General features: G+C 36.1%; 1 protein-coding gene across 1 annotated transcript in view; it reads right to left on the reverse strand.

Moving 5' to 3' along the window:
- The window catches only part of plcb2 (phospholipase C, beta 2), a 32,969-nt gene extending 27,076 nt beyond the window's left edge, over positions 1-5,893 (reverse strand). Inside the window, exons 1-2 of the mRNA XM_051868598.1 lie at positions 5,401-5,893; positions 2,419-2,558 (exon numbers count right to left, since the gene is read on the reverse strand). The gene's annotated coding sequence lies outside the window, so the exon portion shown is untranslated. The remainder of the gene's footprint in view (positions 1-2,418; positions 2,559-5,400) is intronic.
- Positions 5,894-6,293: the final 400 nt, after the last annotated feature.

Below are 6,293 nucleotides of genomic sequence, written 5' to 3' on the forward strand. Positions count from 1 at the left end.
TAAATTAGTTAATTTAAATTTTATATATATATATATATATATATATATGATTTACATGATAGATAGATAGATAGATAGATAGATAGATAGAAAATTACTAAAATGTAAATCAAAACAGAAAATATACAAATAACAATTCAATTATTAATAAAAACTATAATAGATACTATAATAACTGTGGTTATTGTGTATTTTAAACACATTTAGTTTATTAATACTATTACAGAAATTGTTCCTGTTTCATTTATATATGAATAAATATGCATCACATTAAATTTATTTGTTTGTTTATGTTAAAACTCTATAATCCAAATTTTATATGCAATTCAAATACATAAGTCTTAAATATTAACCCAGTTAACAAAAATATGTTATAAGAACGTTGTGCTAATGTTCTCATTACGTTATAAAAACATTATTTCTCTGAACGTTCAAAATGTCCAGTTTATTAAATGTTTTGATAATGTTTTTTCCTGGTTATATGAACTTTAAGGGAACATTCCATTGTATCATTCTTCAAATGTTATGGGAACGTTACTTTTGAATGTTCTCTGAACATTCCGAAATTAGTAACATTTAAACAATGTTAGACGAACATCCAACTGAAATGTTTCATAAATGACATATAAATAATGTTTTTGTGCTGACGTTTTGAGAACATTATTAAAGAGCAGATAACTTTGAATGAATGTTACTGGAAGAGCGTTTGTTCAGAACTTTGAGAGAACCTTGACAGAACGTTCCCTGTTAGCTGGGTTTGATTGGTCATTCACTGGTCATAATGAGCATCATAATGAACGAGCATAACGACAAGGACCGAGAGCTTGACATTATTAATGGTGTAAGATTAGAATATGTAAATTCTGACTGATGGTGCGGCACACACAGATGTTAATAGATTCATTTCTATATTGATTCATCAAGCAAAACTGGACATTTGAAGTTCATGGAGCTGCTTATTTACACTGATGGGGAGTGAAATCACTGTGACGAGAGAGAACGAGCAGAACGAGCTGGATTGTGGTTCAGAATCATGTTCGTGTCGTTTGGCTAATAGTCAAATATGAGCCTGTCCGGCGCTGACACATGTAAATCATCATGGACTGCATTAACATGAGGCTGTTCCCCAAACTACACACCAATGTGTGTAATGTGTGTATGTGTGTATATAACATGTTTTGAGCGTGTGTATATACAGTATATATGTGTGTGTGTGTGTGTTTGTACGTGTGTTTGTGTGTGTGTGTGTGTGTGTGTGTTTGCGTGTATATACAGTATAGATGTGTTTGTGTGTGTTTTTGTTTGTTTATATATGTGTTTGTGTGTGTGTGTGTGTGCATTTGTTTGTATATATGTGTGTGTTTGTGTATATATATATATATATATATATATATGTGTGTGTGTTTGTGCATGTGCGTGTTTGTATATATTCGTGTTTGTGTGTGTGTTTGCATGTATATACAGTATATATGTGTTTGTGTGTGTTTTTGTTTTTTTATATATTTGTTTGTGTGTGTGTGTGTGCGCATTTGTTTGTATATATGTGTTTGTGCGTGTATGTGTGTTTGTGTGTTTGTGTGTATATATATATATATATATATATATATATATATATGTGTGTGTGTGTTTGTGCATGTGCATGTTTGTATATATTCGTTTGTGTGTGTGTGTGTTTGCGTGTATATACAGTATATATGTGTTTGTGTGTGTTTTTGTTTATTTATATATGTGTTTGTGTGTGTGTGTGCATTTGTTTATATATATGTGTGTTTGTGCGTGTGTGTTTGTGTGTATATATTCGTGTTTGTGTGTTTTTGTTTGTATATATATATGTGTGTGTGTGTTTGTACGTGTGTGTGTTTGCGTGTATATACAGTATGTGTGTGTGTGTGTGTGTGTGTGTGTGTGTGTGTGTGTGTGTGTGTGTGTGTGTGTGTGTGTGTGTGTGTGTGTGTGTGTGTAAACCTCAAATCAGTCAAAAATGAGTTCACTCTGAGGAGACTTTTTTCCTTAATCTACAGCTAATTAACACGTTTATCTGACAGTCTAAATAAAGACATTCCACTGACTTCTGACCGAAATCATAATTACTACAAAAAACACCGTTGACTTCATTTATGAATCATTTACATTTGGGAACGTTGAGGAATTAGCTCAAATCTGGGGACAACACACACACACACACACACACACACACACACACACACACACACACACACACACACACCAATATATACAATTTGTGATGCAGAGCTAACTGGCAAAATGTTAAATCAGTTACTGATAATCATAAATGTTGTAATAAATAATCAAAATTTGTGTCAGATATAAACATGCACCTTTACGAACTATCTAAAGCGTGAACTCAGTGAGCTGAGGTCACACCATCAGTGCTGGATGTCAGCGATTGGTTCTTACCAGCCGGCCAATCACGGCAAGACATTATGGTGCAGGATTCCAAACTCTGAATCTGATTGGCTGGTCCAGCAGCAGCACCTCCAGAAGGTGTTGATCCAGGGTTCTGTGCCATTAGAGGACAGACGGCACACATCCCGTACCTACAGAGAGAGAGAGAGAGAAAGAGAGAGAGAGAGAGAGAGAGAGAGAGAGAGAGAGAGAGAGAGAGAGAGAGAGAGAGAGAGAGAGAGAGAGAGAGAGAGAGAGAGAGAGAGAGAGAGAGAGAGAGAGAGAGAGAGAGAGAGGGGATTATTCAATTCGATGGAATTTTACTATTAATTCAATTGCGTAAATCTTAAAAAAGATTACTTTTATATAATAGAGTGAAAATAGAGAGGTTTTATTTTATGTCTATATAGTTTTTATTATTTTTATTCCAGTTTTAGTTACAGTACATCAAATAAAAAAAATTAAAATTAGCAATTTTCTAAAAATATTTTATTTTATTTCAGTTAATGTTTATTTTATTTTAGTTTTATTGAACTATAACAACACTGGGACGTAACAGAACACTTTAAACATACATTAACAATATTCATAATGTAGGAGATCGTTTATTTTAATTGGATGTATAAGTTATGTAATTCCTCAGCTGATATCAATTATTAATGGCACATTTAGGAATGATTCATTATTTAACAAAAGCTCTAGTCATAACATTTCTATAAGACAGTAATGATGTGGATGAATATTATATCATGAATATCATAAAAAATAAATAACATTTTCTTATTTGTATGAGTTAGAATACAGTATATATTATATATAATATATCATAATCTGCGTGTTATGTTTGAGCAAAATGATAGTGTTTGAACTTGCAGTGACAGAGTTTGATTGACAGGTCACATGTGTTCCTCTCTGACTGTATATATAGTCACAAATTAGAACAATACATTCAATATATAAATTGTAAAATATGTTCTAATTTATATGAAAAATATTACATCTTTATGTAATTTATTTATGACTATATTTATGAATGTTATTTACATTAATGCATAACAGTTGATACAATTAAAATATAAAATAATATTTCTGATATAATTTTTTTATAATATTGACTATAATATAATATTTTGGGTTAATATATATATATATATATATATATATATATACATACACACACACACACACACACTATTTATAACATACAATATACTGTATATACATGATATTACCAAAAGTTTTGGGACGCCTGCCTTTACGTGCACATGAACTTTAATGACATCCCATTCTTAATCCGTAGGGTTTAATATGGAGTTGGCCCACCCTTTGCAGCTATAACAGCCTCAACTCTTCTGGGAAGGCTTTCCACAAGGTTTAGGAGTGTTTATGGGAATTTTTGACCATTCTTCTAGAAGCACATTTGTGAGGTCAGGCAGTGATGTTGGCGAGAAGGCCTGGCTCACAGTCTCCGCTCTAATTCATCCCAAAGGTGTTCTGTCGGGTTGAGGTCAGGACTCTGTGCAGGCCAGTCAAGTTCCTCCACACCAAACTCACTCATCCATGTCTTTATGGATCTTGCTTTGTGCACTGGTGCGCAGTCATGTTGGAACAGGAAGGGGTCATCCCCAAACTGTTCCCGCAAAGTTGGGAGCATGAAATTGTCCAAAATGTCTTGGTATGCTGAAGCATTAAGAGTTCCTTTCACTGGAACTAAGGGGCCAAGCCCAACCACTGAAAAACAACCCCACACCATAATCCCCCCTCCATCAAACTTTACACTTGACACAATGCAGTCAGGCAAGTACCGTTCTCCTGGCAACCCCCAAACCCAGACTCGTCCATCGGATTGCCAGACAGAGAAGCGTGATTGGTCACTCCAGAGAACATGTCTCCACTGCTCTAGAGTCCAGTGTTGTCGTGCTTTACACCACTGCATCCGACGCTTTGCATTGCACTTGGTGATGTAAGGCTTGGATGCAGATGCTCGGCCATGGAAACACATTCCATGAAGCTCTCTACACACTGTTCTTGAGCTAATCTGAAGGCCACATGAAGTTTGGAGGTCTGTAGCTATTGACTGCAGAAAGTTGGCGACTTCTGCGCACTGTGCGCCTCAGCATGCGCTGACCCCGATCTGTGATTTTACGTGGCCTACCACTTTGTGGCTGAGTTGCTGTTGTTCCCAATTGCTTCCACTTTATGATACCACTAACAGTTGACCGTGGAATATTTAGTAGTGAGGAAATTTCACGAATGGACTTATTGCACAGGTGGCAACCTATCACGGTACCGCGCTTGAATTCACTGAGCTCCTGAGAGCGACCCATTCTTTCACAAATGTTTGTAGAAGCAGTCTGCATGCCTAGGTGCTTGATTTTATACACCTGTGGCCATGGAAGTGATTGGAACACCTGAATTCAATGATTTGGAGGGGTGACCTTTTGGCAATATAGTGTATATATATATATATATATATATATATATATATATATATATATATATATATATATATATATATATATATATACACACACACACATATATATATATATATATACATATACACATATATATAATATATATATATATATACACATATATATATATATATATATATATATATATATATATATATATATATATATATGTATGTATGTATGTATGTGCATACAGTGGACTACCAGTAAATTAATAAAAATTTGGAACCAAAAATTATTCAGACACTTTGACCTGACCATGTTTTGCTGAAGTGTTATCTGACATAATTAAGATTATTTTTTTCTGACACAGTTTAACTCTGAGATCTTGTCATATTTTATTACCATTTTTTGTAAACTATAGTGAATAAACTGTAATAATGAATGAAATGTTCAAGGTGTCTGAATACATTTTGGTTTGACTGTATATATATATGTATGTATGTATGTATGTATTCATAACAGACAAGCATTAGATTTTGAATGCATTTTGATGAAAGTTATTATTAAGTGTTACCAGATGTTGAATGAACTGATGACCATCATGTGTTTTCTCTCTTGTCTCTGCTGCTCCTTTAAGAGTCTCCTCCTCCTCCTCCTCTCCTGTATTTTTAGCTGATGAAGCCTCTTCTTCAGTTGAATAACACACACGCACACACATACACACTCACACACACATACAGCATGATCCGTCTCATCATTTTCAAGCCTCTCTAATCCATCCCATGATATTTGGATCAGAAACATCTCTGCCTTTGGGGAAAAAGCTGCAGTGGATGCTGGAAAACACCAGAAGCATCAGCAGCACCATCATCATCAACAACATCCACATCGAGGTGCAACATGATCCTGATGGATTTTTGAGACGTTTCACGCGCCATGGACGAAAGTGAATCGATTTAACCGCAATCCAAGGGTTTTAAAGGGTCTGGTCATCAACATCCTTCAAGACGGACGGGGTCGTGGAGCATCGAGGAAAAAACCGAGTCAATCGGGACAGAGACTACATGCCCAACATGGAGAGGGGCAAACCGGCCACCTACACCGGCGACAAGAAGGCAAAGATGGCTGCAAAGACCAATAAGAAGTGGGTAAGACTGGCCACCGTGTTCGCCTATGTTTTGTCCGTGTCTCTGGCTGCGATCATCCTGGCCATTTACTACAGCCTCATATGGAAACCGGCCGACGCAAAAAAACCAGACTCTCCGCCGGGCAACACCTCCGCGTCCAGCAACATCTCCGCGCACAGCAACGGGACGCAAAGCAACAGCACGCTGGTGGATCTGATCCATTTAAACGCCACTGGCTCCAACCGGACGGCAAGGTCGCTTTCCAAAAGTGCGCAGTCCCAGTCCGGGGATTTCTACACATATACTATACCTACAGAGAGCTCAGACGGTCAGACAGAGT

This window comes from Ctenopharyngodon idella, chromosome 17 (genome assembly GCF_019924925.1).
Source record: "Ctenopharyngodon idella isolate HZGC_01 chromosome 17, HZGC01, whole genome shotgun sequence".
NCBI classification, from domain to species: Eukaryota; Metazoa; Chordata; class Actinopteri; order Cypriniformes; family Xenocyprididae; genus Ctenopharyngodon; species Ctenopharyngodon idella.